Source organism: Bos taurus, chromosome 1, assembly GCF_002263795.3.
Source record: "Bos taurus isolate L1 Dominette 01449 registration number 42190680 breed Hereford chromosome 1, ARS-UCD2.0, whole genome shotgun sequence".
Classification (NCBI taxonomy): Eukaryota; Metazoa; Chordata; class Mammalia; order Artiodactyla; family Bovidae; genus Bos; species Bos taurus.
In genome coordinates this window covers 111,912,654-111,926,653 of record NC_037328.1, presented here as the reverse complement: position 1 = coordinate 111,926,653, position 14,000 = coordinate 111,912,654, and the positions used below count along the sequence as shown (strand labels likewise).

At 41.2% G+C, this 14,000-nt stretch overlaps 1 protein-coding gene across 1 annotated transcript in view; it reads right to left on the bottom strand.

Annotated features, from left to right (window-relative positions):
* The window catches only part of PLCH1 (phospholipase C eta 1), a 254,591-nt gene extending 242,298 nt beyond the window's left edge, over positions 1–12,293 (bottom strand). The window contains exon 1 of the mRNA XM_059888850.1: positions 5,510–12,293. The gene's annotated coding sequence lies outside the window, so the exon portion shown is untranslated. The remainder of the gene's footprint in view (positions 1–5,509) is intronic.
* Positions 12,294–14,000: the final 1,707 nt, after the last annotated feature.

Genomic DNA, 14,000 nt, shown 5'->3' with positions numbered 1-14,000 from the left:
AATCCCAGGGACAGGGGAGCCTGGTGGACTGCCGTCTCTGGGGTCGCATAGAGTCAGACATGACTGAAGCAACTTAGCAGCAGCGGCAGCAATGATCATAAAGGGCCCTTCTGGTGGCTCAGTGGTAAAGAATCCACCTAAAATTCAGGAAACGCCATTTGATTCCTGGGTGAGGAAGATCCCCTGGAGAAGGAAATGGCACCCCACTCCAGTATTCTTGCCTAGAAAATCCCATGGACAGAGGCACCCAGTAGGCTACAGTCCATGGGGTTGTGAAAGAGTCGGACAAGACTTAGTGACTAAGCAATAGGACAGCAGTGACCATAAAGACTAATTTTGCAAAGATTTTAGCCTAAGATAACGGGGGTAAAGACTTAGAGTTTAATTTCTCTAAAGCCAGCAGAGAAGTTAACCTTCTAGATGTTCAACAGAGAACTTACATCAATGCAAATATTAGGACATCAGAAATTGTAAAAGGAAAGGCTAGAGGTCCTCAAAGCAGTAAAGAACAAGATGGGATAGTAAACCTAATTTGATTATAAAAATTTTTAAGCTCAAAAGAACATCAAAAAATCTAGCCAAATGTCTTAAATTTTGGAAGCTTTGTTTTTCATGTGCTGAATTCTTAATTATTAAGAAGCTCTGAGGAAAAAAATCTGAAGCTGATGTAGTTAGCCCAAGTTAAATGCATCTAACATACTTCCTGGTCAAGCGTATAAGTATTTGATTCTTTAAATCTAACTAATAAACAGCTTGTCCAAAGTTGCCATCTGAAAAAAGGTGTCATAAAAAGCATTAACAAGACAAAATAGGGAAATAAAACCAAACGGTATTACAAATTCCTCAAATGAAACTTGTAGTGTGGTGTATTTTCCTTAAATTAGTACAAACAAGATTTTAGACACAGCAGCTAACTCCTGGTTGTCCCTGGCCTGTGGGTCTTCTCCTATTATATTTTCCTGCACAGTTTCCTCCCCTTGAATATCTAATATGTTCACACTAAAATTATGGGAACCAGAGGGAAGCACAATATTCTTGTAGCCAGGGCTTGGTTCCCTGCCACCCTCAGAATTCTCCATTATTCCTAAGCATCTCATCCATGTTCAGGGAAGAGCAGGGATCTCTTGAGTGTCCAAACAAACAGCAGCTGAACCCACCGAAGTCTGAACGCTCACCACTTCTTCTTTCCTTCAGTAATGCTAGGACACAAGAACCTATGCCACAGACAACAATAAGGAATTTAAGTTAGCTTTCAAACCAGGGAGTGGTAACAAGCAGGGCCACAGCCGAGTCCATTGTTGACACCACCCTGCCAGGACTGGAGATGCTCTTAGATGTCGAAGATATCAACTTTCCCAGACATGGGGAGAGGAGTGAAATATTGAGGCTTGGAAGGAAGTGTGAAAAGCAACTAAATGCTTATCATTTAAGAAAAGTAAGTGTGCTGACTCTGTGATCAGGCAGTGATCAGAAACCTATTCATTTGCTTCTTCAAAACTGATTTTTTTTCATCTATAATAGGGAGAATGAAGTGACACTTTCTACTCTGAGACTCTGCTCAAAATGGAAATTTGCAAAATCACCCATAAGTGAATATAAGAAAAGCAAGTTTTATCTATACCAAGATGGTAATTTTTTACCTATCAGGTTAGCAAAAATCAAAAAGTGTGATGACAAACTGTGTTGGTAAACATGTGGAGAAATCATGTTCTTATCATTTCTGATAAGAACAAAAACTGTACAAATTCCATCAAAGTTGATTTGACATTATTCATCAAAGTTACAAATGTGTATACCTTTCGTTTAGCAATCCCACTTCCAAAAATATATTCTATAGCCATACTTGAGCATGCAGAGTATGTACAGGGTTATTTACTACATCATTGTTTTCAAAAATTCAGAAACAACCTAATTGTGAATTAATCTGGTTAAATTTAATATATCCATACATTGTAAAATATGTAGCCATTAAAAAAAAATCCAGAATAGCCAACACAATATTCAATAAAGTTGGAAGACTGAAACAATCCAACTCAAGACTTACTCTGCTGCTGCTAAGTCGTGTCAGTTGTGTCCAACTCTGTGCAACCCCATAGACCGCAGCCCACAAGGCTCCTCCGGCCCTGGGATTCTCCAGGCAAGAATACTGGCGTGGCTTGCCATTTCCTTCTCCAGTGCATGAAAGTGAAAAGTGAAAATGAAAGTGAAGTCATGTCTGACTCCTCGCGACCCCATGGACTGTAGCCCACCAGGCTCCTCCGTCCATGGGATTTCCCAGGCAAGAGTACTGGAGTGGGTTGCCATGGCCTTCTCTGAAGACTTACTCACTCTAAAGCTACAGTAATCAAGACTGTGGTATTGAACAAAGAGTAAATGAATAAATCAATGGAACAGAACAGATAGCCCAGAAACAGACCCACATAAACGGAAGTCAACTGATCTTTTACAAATAAACAAAGGCAATACCATGAAACAATTTTCAACAAATGGTGCTGGAACAAGTGAACATCCCTGTGCAAAAAAAAATGAATTTAACCATACCCTTCACAGAAGTTAACTCAAAATGAATCACAAACCTAAATTTAAAACACAAAAACTAGATAGATAACATAGGGGGAAAAAAATCTATATGACCTTGGGCATGGTGGTGATTTTTCAGATACAACACCAAAGGGATGATACACCAAAGAATTGATAAGCAGAACTTCATTAAAATTTAAAACAATGCCAAACGAATTAGAAGACAAGCCACAGACTGGGAGAGAATATTTGTAAGACATTTAATAAAAGATTTATTCAAAATATACACAGAATGCTTAAAACACACACACACACAAACGGAATTAAAAAACGGACCAGAAACCTGAACACCTCACCAAAGATACAGAGATGGCAAAGAAGCATATGAAAAGATACTCTTTTCATCATGTGTCATCAGGAAATGCAAATTAAAACAATGAGATACCACCACACACCTATGAGAATGGCCAAAATCCAGCTAACACATCGAATGTTGGCGAGCATGTGGAGCAACAGAGGAGTTGCCTTCACTGCTGGTGGGAATGAAAAATGCTACAGCCACCCCAGAAGACAGTTTGGCAGTTTCTTACAAAACATATTCTTACATACAATCCAGCAACTGTGCTCTTTGGTACTGTCAGCTCGCAAAGAAGTTGACAACTTATGTCCACACAAAAACCTGCACACAAGTGTGTAGAGCAACTTTATTCATAATTGCCAAAACTTGGAAGTAATCAAGATATTCTGCAATAGATGGATGGATACACTGATACATGCAGACAATGGAATATTATTTGGCACTAAAAAGAAATGAGCTATCAAGCCTTGGAGGAATCCCTTCACATTACTAAGTGAAAAAAGGCCAATCTGAAAAGGTTACACTGTGATACCAACTATAGGACATTCTGATAAAGGCAAAACTAGCAAGACAATGAAAAGGTCAGTGACTGGTAGGGGCTCAAGGGTGAGAGAGAGCTGAACAGGCAGAGCACGAAATTTTTAGGGCAGTGAGAACACAGTGTATGATATCATAGTGATGGATACAGGTCATTACACATTTGTCCAAACCCACAGAATGCACAACACCAAGAGTTAACTATAATGGAAACTCTAGATGACTGTGATGTCTCAATGTAGGTTCATCAATCATAACAGATGTACCACTCTGGTAGGGGAAGTTGGTAATGGGGAGTCTATGTACTGGGTGGGGGTAGGGAATACATGGGAAAGTCTATACCTTCCCTTCAATTTTGCTGTGACCCTAAAACTGCTATTTTAAAGTATACTATTAATAAAAAGGGGACTTCCCTGCTGGTCCAGTGGTTAAGATTCCACACTCTTAACACCAGGTGTGTGGGTTCCACCCTTGGTTGGGAAAACTAAGATCTCACATGTCATATGGTGTAGCCAAAAAAATAATTAAAATTAAGTAAAAAGGAAAAAAGTTAAGAAGCCCTATATGCTGATATGGAATGACATACAATATATATTATTACAGTAAAAAAAAAAAAGCAGATTCATATGGATGGTGCAGTACCATTTGATTTTTGAAAGAAGCCAAAAAGCACCCATATGCATTTGCTTATATATTTTGAAAAAAAAATACAGAAGAAACCAATAACTATTGGTCTATTAAAGAAATAACTGGATGGCTGAAGGACAGAGGTTAGAGAATTTTCACTAAATGCCCTTTTAGGTTTAAAAAATTAAAACATGAGAACGTACGATCTATTCAGTTATTCTTTTCTAACAAAAGTAACAGAGTAATAAGAATTCTGTGAGGAAAGAATACCTTATTAACTTTAGTTTTCAATGAGGAATTTTCAAAAAGTTGAGAACTGACCCTGACTTGAGTTTTTTGCTTTTGATTGAAACTTGGACACTAAATAATACATTTCACACTTCTCTTTGGACAAGTGAAAAAGAAGTTGGTACACAGTTTTGTGTTCTCTCTCTTCCAAGATTGTACTTTCAAGATTTACCCAGTAAACAGAAAACTACTTCCAATTCACAACCTATTTCAAAAAGAAAAGCTGTGGTTCAGAATAAAACAGTTGTATAAGCTTTTTTTCCCCCCTTTTCAATTTGAGAAGAAAAGATTCCTCTAACATTCGCATTTAGACACTGATTAGGAAAATAAAATAATCACATTACAGGGATTTCTCCATGGGAGAAAAAAACAGGGCAGGGGGCTGAGTGGGTTGGGGAGAGGGCTTTCTACACTTCATTCCATAAACACACTGCCAGCGGAAGACAGGTTTAGTGACTCAGGAAAGGAATAGATTCTCATTGGCCCACTGAGTCTGGGAGCAGCCAATAGCTGATGCTTTATGAGAGCGAAGAAAACTATGAAAATTAAAAAAAAAAAAACCCTCCCCAAGCCCTGTTATTGAAATCCAGTGTTGAAAAACACTGCTTTTAAAAATTACTAAATACAAAAGAAATTACTAAATGTGAATGCTGGTGAGCCTTAAAAAGATAGCTTAAAAAAGAATTTCTTTTCTTTAATATTGCTTCCCAGTTTCCTACTTCTTTCACTTAGGTCCCAGGAGATAGTTACTTGTTTCTTTAATATTGAAACCCAAGTTTTTTTGTTTTAATTTTACTCATTAAGTTTCAAAACCCAAGGGCATAAGAAGGTATACAGTGAAGAGTTTACCTCTGGTATGTCTCCCGGCAACCAACATGATTCGTTTCTAGTGTACCCTTCCAGAGGTATTCTATATGCAGAGAAGAAAACCTTCTTTTCCCATCTCTCCTTTTCTTTCTGTTTTACACAAATGGTTGTCTGGAACCAACAGTCTTTGAATTGAAATAAAAATCAAAGGATCTTTCATAACCCTAATTCCTTTTTTTAATAAAGAAATCATCTTTTAAAAAATTATTTTCAATCCCATATCACTCAAAGTTAAGGAAGAGTTGTTTGGCAAAAAGAAATAGGAAGTCTAGAAAACTAAATTACGTGCAATCAAACAGCAAATCCACTCACTTAACTTCTGGTCCAGGATTTTGACCCCTGGAAAAAGCAAATAGGTCTTTAAAGTTCCCACCAGAGGTTCCACTAGCGCTCCACAGAGACCTGTTCCAAGATCCAGTGGCTCCTTTAGTTAAACTGAAGAGGGAGAGAAGAGGGAAGTAGGAAGCTGAATTCAAATGTTTGGTTCTTGTGGGCTAGCAACAAGGAAGCGAAGGCAGATGAAAGAGAAACCATGACTGCCTTAGATCAGTTAATCAGTAACTCACAAGTGAGAGCACCAACTAGATCTTTCTGCCTTCCAGTGGCAACAGAATAGCTAATGCATGGGCACATGAATGGTTGGACAGGTTCCTAAGCACCTTGCTAGATTCTGAAAATGGAGCCACAGAGAAAAGAGGCCACTAGGAGGGTAAGACACAGAGAAACAGAGGGAAACTCAGAGCACACCCCAGGGTCCTTTGCATTGCCTGAAGCGAGGCTGGGCTGAATTCCAAAGTGAAGTCTGGCAGCCAGTCTTCTAAAAACCTCAGCCTTTTCTTCTCCCCTGGAGCCAGAGATACAGGGAGAAAAAGAAGGCCCAGAAGAGAAAGGGGTGCGTTTAAGGCGAAGTGTGCTAATTAGGTCACTAGACCAGGCATCTGCTGGCAAGTCAAGGTTCAATTCCCAGCTGTTTGAGATGGACATCCCTGAGCCTCAGTTTCTTCCTGGGTAAACCCTCTCAAAAACACTGTGAATCTGAAACCAGCTGAGTATAGTCTCAATATAGCCAGAGTAGTTTCAGGAGTATCAAAACTCCAGCCTCTGGCCAAAGTTAAGAAATTTTCAGCAACTGTCCGAGGTGATTCAGGTCCCCAATTTAAAAACATTACGGAAACATGCCATCTGATTCCATCCTGCAGTAAGTCATTATTTCAAGAAAAATAAGTGAGCAAAGCTTACACAAGATAAAAATCAACATCTAAGTCTTGGGATGCCAGAGAACACACATTAAAATCATGAGGGGTCCTCTTAGAACCAGCATAATTTGACAACAATCTCAAAGTGATAAGTGGGCCACTTTGATGTGGAAAAGCATTTGCACAAGAGAATCTAAACACCACTCACTTCTAAACAAATAGCCAACACAGTTTATAAACAAAGCCTTGAATGTTTTTCTGGAACCAGATCTGAATTTATAACCTCCTAAACTCCATACAGGGAATGCAGCGTCTCCATTCACCAGAAAGCTTATCAGAGAAACTTCTAAATGTCTGTATTTTGGATGGCATGCTGAGTTTGAATGAAAACTATTTTTCATAATTTAGCCTTGCTTTTCTGAATGACAACATAACATAACAGAACACGGAGGCAGACAGACCTGGGTTCTAATTCCAAGACACTTTCATACTCACTTAGATTTGGGGCAGGAAACTAATCTCCAAGTCTCACTGTTTCATTAAGTAGTATGGGATAATAATTCCTGAATCTCTTCATGAATTTTAAAGTTGAACTAAAATAAATGCATAGGCACATGATTAGACTATATCAATGTTCATTTTCTCCTTTTCTTCTAGAACTCCTTAAGATATTTACTGTATAATAACCAGAAATGCTGCTCTCCCTTACATTGTCTTAATCACGGTAGAATTCTTCAGGCCAAAACACATATTAAAAAAGATCTCTTTCTTGTTTATACATATGAACCATACACATTCTCATGACATACATTTGCTTATAACCAAATATTTAAATCAGAAGGTACCCACTGTCAATTCCACTCAGTGAAATTAAACTAAATCATAAAACATTCTTGGTGTTTGACCACTTTATAACTACAACAGGTTTATATTACAAACACCAAAGTCTAGAGAAAGGATTTCATATCCGCCCTCCCTAGATTTCCTAGAAACAGCAGCATCATTAGTAATCATAACATTTTCACCCCAGTTTTTTCATTTATTAGCTGTAGGACTTTAAGAAATCCTTTGGAAACCTTGGGCTCTGGCTTCCCGAGTCATATAATAAACACAGTAGACATATTTTTCTGCTCTGTAACATGACAGATCACGAGGCACAAGCATTTGGTGCTTTTAATGCATTGAAAATGCAGAACTTGATGAGACTTTAACTTTGCTACAAAAGTTTTCTTAGCTGTCCCTTCTGTGTCCATCCTGCCCTCTTTTACTTTGAAGCACAGAAGACAGAGACCCTGAGGATAACAACACAAAGCTGTGTAAACTTCTTCACGGCTTCTTAAAATGCACTTCTAATTCGGCACACCCTACCACAACAGTCCTGGATTTCTCCTTAAACAAAAATGGTCACGGGTATCAAAGAAATGTGAGTGAATGTCCACTGAACTGTGTCTAAATGATTTTCCTTGTGAGCAAAGCCAGCCTGGAATAAGCCCCTACTAGTGAAGAGAGAGAACATGCTTCCCAGGCCGAGGAGGCATTGTTCAAAGAAATGAGTTCTGCACCACTTCGGCCACAATTCACAGCTGAGTCTGATTTTCTGAAACAAAGAGCAATAACCAAATGGCGATGCTCTTTAGCAAGCTTCTCTGAGCTGATAATGTTGAGCAGATTCATGAGGCTGAAGAAAAGGAGGCTACAGTCTCCCTCATCTTCTGTGTCCCAAGAGTGACCAGAGGAAACGTTTGTCAACCTTGGTTATTATTATGCCAGAGGTTTGTCATGACTATAATGGATTTCAGTGGAGTCTAAATGCATGAAAAATGCCTAGAAATTATTCCAGTTCAAAAGTTAAAATGTTCACATACCCTATTGTATTCCTTTTAACCTTCTACCATAATTTTATATCTTTTTTTTTTTTCTCAGACAAATAATAGTCATGATCCTTCAAGCATGCAGACCAGAACTATTCTTAGAAGGGAGCTGCAGGAGGTTTATTATGTCATGAAACACAGAGCCAGAACAAAGGACTACTGAATCACTCACCTTATCTTCATCTAAGAAACCTGAGAATTACAGGGTTTCTCTTTTCCTCCCAAATTCAAGAACTGCACTTGCCAAGACTGCAGGTTTTATGGTTGAGACTGTATTACAAAAATGTAAAAAGACAGATGCACATAATGTTTCTTACTGTATATATGACTCATCTAAAATGCTTAAAAACAAGGTTCAGGATATTTTTTATCAAAGTTTAAGCCTTTGTTTCCGAATCTAGATGTCTGATTGCTTGGCACTTATTTAAGCGCTCTCCTTAAGAGTGCCACAGATAGCATCTTTCCCTGAAAACCTGAAACAGGATTAAAATTATTTCACAGATTAAGTCACAATTCTTAGTTCACTGAGAACAGAAATCTAGGTTTACTTATCTATATCTTATATATCACTTTGTTGTATATCTTATATATAACTGGTTTTCAATACTGTTGACTAAATGAATAAATTAAATAGGAAGGATTTAAGAGTTTTCCCAGTATATTATAGCACCCTAATATAAGCCACCTTTATCATATTCTATTTCTGTAACTGTCTTTATAATTATTTAGAAAACTGATTCTAAAAATAAGTTTAATTGATGTTGGTGATGTGGGGAAATGTATCAAACAGAAGCAATGACTGTAACAGCTTTTATGAATAATCTGGTGCAGCTATAAATCCTGGCTCTGCCCATCAACCTTCCCTCCCTTTGTCTCATCCCATGGCTTCTCCCCAGCCTTCCCCCAAGCACTCCCAGTCTCATTATCCCATGATCTGCTAAACTGCAGTTTACCTCCTGGAACCAGCAGAAACACATGTCACTGAGAATTAGGGAATTGGAGCCAGTTACAAGCCACAAAATAGGGTCACAAAGTATCTGAACCTGAAAATTAAGAGTTTTTATATTTTTAATGATAAAAAACTTAATTGGACACTTCTAAACGTTTGAGCCAGATGGATTGCATAATGTCTCGGCATTCATAATGAATGGGATGGGAAAGAGAACTTTAACAGCATGTTATTTGTTAATCATCTGAAAAGTCATATTACCGTTGACTTCATTTGCTGATGGTGGAAGGATATTGTCTGAATACTACTACTAATAAACATTTGCTATTCTTGAAGGCAAATTACTTAAAAATAGGATATAGCAAGACAGTGCTCATGTATTACTACACTTACGGTATTTTTTATGCTGCACTTTATCCCAGAAAGAGTAATTCCATTTTCATACATTTATTAGCAGTTAATTCTTACCAATGTTTATTTAATAGCAAGTAAGTATACCAATCACGCTGCCAAATACTGTTGTAACTTAAGAAGTGTACTACAAGAAGCTACAGCTCCTTCTGCATAACCCTTAAGATGTGTACCCTTGCCAAATGCTAACCTATGCGTAAACAAGTGAAACTCTTAAAGGGCAATGGAGTTGTCAAGACTCAATTTTAAGAAAAAGTGACTCTCTCAACAGAAAGCTTGAGGGATCTGACTGGTTCGTGTCTAAGTTTCTTGAAACATTCCCTGCAGATGATTAACCCCAGAAGTGATCAAAACGCCTGAGCAACTGGAAAAACAATCACTTCTGGGAAAGCCTTTGTTTCTTTTCATTGCCATTTTACGTTGGTCCACTTCGGATCGCCTTCAGTTCTCATAAACAAGCCAAAAGAGGACACAGGTGCTTCTAGTTTGTACACGCCCGTCTCTACACCTGCGGGAAAGCGGCACAGGTCTGTCCTCTTAACGCTCAAGAACACCTGACCAATGTTTTTTTAAACTGCTTAACTAGTAAGAATATTTTATTCGGGTCCACTTTCATGGGCTAAAAGAAGGGGGGGGGGGGGGTGGATCTCAAAACACCGTCCCAATAAGCAATTTCTCATCTCTTCCGTCGATGATCAAAGCGGTATTGCCCTAGGACGTGGGAGGGGGGGTCTTTAAAATTTTACCTGGTTATTGTTCTAATGCTGAACTCCTAACGTCAAAATGAGATCATAAACTTATTCCGAGTTACAAATAACAAAGAAAAAGTCTAGGGGAGCGGGAGAGAGCGCCGCAGACGCTCAACAGGGAGCAAGGCTTGGGGCACTCCGGGTGGCTTTGCGGACTCGCGGCGCCGTCGCTATGGGAACCCCACGCAAGCGCAGAGCGCGCGGCTGTGTGTCCAGGACTAGCCTCCACCGCCCTGCCCCGCGCCGCTCGGGTGCCCCGGGTTTATTCCAGGAAAGGGCAATGGAGTAAATCCTCCCAGCACTGAGAGCACCCGGTCTTCTCTGAAAGGGTCCTGAGTGAGGTCACTGGGCGCAGGAAAAGCTCGTGAGACACCAAATGTAATGGACACCGCACTTCCCTTGCTGGGAAAAGCGGACCTGCTCTTTGCGGCGACTGCGGGTCAGACAGGCGGCCCGCCTAGAGGTGAAGCACCCTGCAGTGAGCGGTGCTTTACCCCTCACCGTGCATAAACCCCCACTTACCACCACAAGAGACCTGAGAGTTAAATCCTGGCGCAGGCTCACACACCCATCCTTCGAAATTACGGGACCTCAAGACCAGTTGTGGTCCAGTTCTCCGCCAGGGGGTTTGAGGGATCCCCACTCGCACACCTCACACTGTCCTAAAGAGCGTGTCCCGGCCGGAACTGCAGAGAGAGGAACTCGAGCCACTTGCACACCTGGACTGCAGTACCAGTCCTCTTCTTTCCCGTCCGCCACCCCGACTCCCCCCAAAGCACTGACCTGCTCAACTTTGAGTGCTCGAGAGATGGATTCCTCTGAGTCCTCCGAAGTGCTGGCTTGATGAGTTATTGGTCCCTGTGACTCCAACTCCAAAACCCTGTGGAGGAGCAGAAAAGCCCCCCAGAAGGACTCGTCTGCACACCAGCCTGTAGATCCCCAGAGACCGGCAGGACAGAATGGGTCGCCGCCGCCACAACCTGCTTTCTCATTCAAATCCTCACACTCACTCCGGAGCCCCCTCCCTGCCAGGCCTCAGCTCCGGCGGAAATCAGGAACTGGAGCCGCGGAGAGCGGACTGGAGCTGGCGCCACCGCCAGGGGACCCAGCGACTGGGCGCGAGGGTCCGAGCGCTGGGCCCGGACCCCAGGGCTTACACCTCCTTGAGGGGTTCCCCGGCAGCCAAGGTCAGGAGTACTGGAGATGAACTCTTTTTGTTGTTGTTGTTTTGTTTTCTCCCTCAAGTTTCAAAGGGTCCCAAACCTAGGGAAACCCCTCGATACTCAGTTCGGGGCTGAGATACTCAAGAACGTCCGCGGTGGGACAGTAAAGGAGTCTGGCGAAATGAAACTGGGAAGGAAGGGAGCAGGGACTATGGGCAGTTTGCACCGAAGTAAAAAGTGCCAGAAGTACATTTTAAGGGAAATTCCCACCTGCTCATCTTATCTCTCCTCTTGTTTTTTTGTTGTTTGTTTGCTTTTACCATTCTAAGAAAATAGCATCTCTTATTCTGTTACAACCAGGAAAACCTGCTTTGAGTAAAGTGGAGCTAAAACTGAGCAAGAGAGGGTAAAAGCCCACTTTTATTTCCCCGCCCCCTCTCCCAGGTGCTTCTCCTGAGTTAACATGCCAGTTACTCAATCAGATCAATTTAGTGGCAGGGGGACTCGGGCGGCCCACAGGCGATGAACGAGAGCTCGGGCCTGCGGAGGGAAGCAGTAGGGACTCCAGTGGTGCTAAAACGATGCAATCTACCGAGCATCCCGACGTGGCGAGTGACTAGGTCGCTGCGACGGCTGGAGCGCGCACCCAGGCGGTCGCGCTGTGATCCGGTGTCGGCATTCCGGGATTTGCATTTATCAGCCTTCATTCAACCTGCCCTATTGTTAGTTCAAAGCCTGGCTGGGAGGGACTGGGAGACGCGGCTCCTCACTCACCTTCAGTTTAAAATTCTCCACCAATAAGAAGGTCCTAGGAAAGCTGGCAGCTGGGGGTTGGCAGGGATTTTCTGGGCTTAGTGACAACATAAACTAAAGTCATTTTCTTTGTCAAGCGTGAATTTGCTCAGGAAGTTACAAATGAGCGCCAGAGCTCGGAGAACAGGGGGCCTGGCTGCCGGTCAGCTTTGACGGACAGTTAGTGTTGGGGGGTGGTAGCACCGTGACCTCCCAGCGCAAGATCTAGGGTTTCACCTTTTCATCCCACTTAGCCGATACCATAGAAACAACCCATTTGTATTATTCAATTCAACAGAGGCAATTACAATGTCACAGCAAAGCACCATGGGCAAGAAGAAACTTTATCCCAGAAGGCGATCCTGGACTCTCAGAAAAAAGGAAAAAGCCACCTGAATAGTTACTTGGATTTCTTCCTGCCAGGAGTACCAGGAAGAAATCAGTTTGGGAAAAGATGTAGAAGGTCCTTTGGCTCCATAGAAAGACACTGTCCCAAATTTTTGGCCCAGCTGCAAATTCCCAGCTTAGAAGAAATGAAGCAGATCCTCCTTCCAGCCCTAGGTTGCTTTTTGGAGAGTTGTTTGACTGTTAATCTCCCTGGTGATTAGGAAGCACCCTCCCCCATGAAAGAGAAAGGGGGAGAAAGATACTCAGGACAACCCCTCACACAACCCTAGAAGTTATCCATGTCCCCCCAACCTTCTGTGTTTGCATCTGCAATTTTTCAGATAGGAAGAAGACAAATGGTGAAATAAATGCATAAAAATGTTCAGAACAAGGGCACTTGTTTGCTATGCATCCTTTATTTTGATAGTTTTAATCAATTACCATAATTTTGAGAACACTACATTTTTTTAAATTATACAATATTTCAAACTTACCAAAAACAAGGCAAACAACCCAAATCATACTCTCATTCCTTCATCCCTTCATTTTTTAAATAAAGCATTCCAGATACAGCTAAAACCCCATCTCGTGGCCCTTCTCCCTCCCTTTCTCCTCAAAGGCAATCATTCTGAAGTTGGTGTGAATCATACTTCATCATGGTCTTAAGTGTATATATCCATAAATCTTTTAATGTAGCTTTTCCCTCTGAGTCTTTCTTTCACCATTAATCAGAGAAAAATTACTAACTAAAACCAAGAAAACGTGGTTGTTACACTAAGTTTTTAGAAGCAGGACAGAACTATTTTCCCCTGCTTGTGACAATCAAGGAGAATGATAACAAAGGGATTAGACAGTGGTAGTAAACAGCCTCTCTAGGTTACACAACCCCTTACATGGTTACTGAACAGTCCATAGGAAAACAAACCAAATAACACCCCGTTCTTCCTTCACTGGTTACAAGGGAATTGGAGAAAATGGGACCTAGGTTAACACTTCTTTGAGCAGGTAAAACATAAGTCCCAAATAGTAATAAAGTACATTTTTTGACTGGTCTCTTGGTCACGTAAGCTATAATCTTTTAGTAAGGATTTCCAAGCATAAGGAACTCCTGCTGGGAGCTCAATTCAAGGTTGAAATCAGCCTTGCTGAAAAATCTGGGGTTGAATTCTCCCTGCTTCCCCATACACAGGGACCTCCATCCTCGCAGGGAGTTACAGAAAGCCCTTTACAGCACTCCTTTGACTTAACCTCCTCACAGCAGTAAAAGGGCTATGAAAGCACCAAT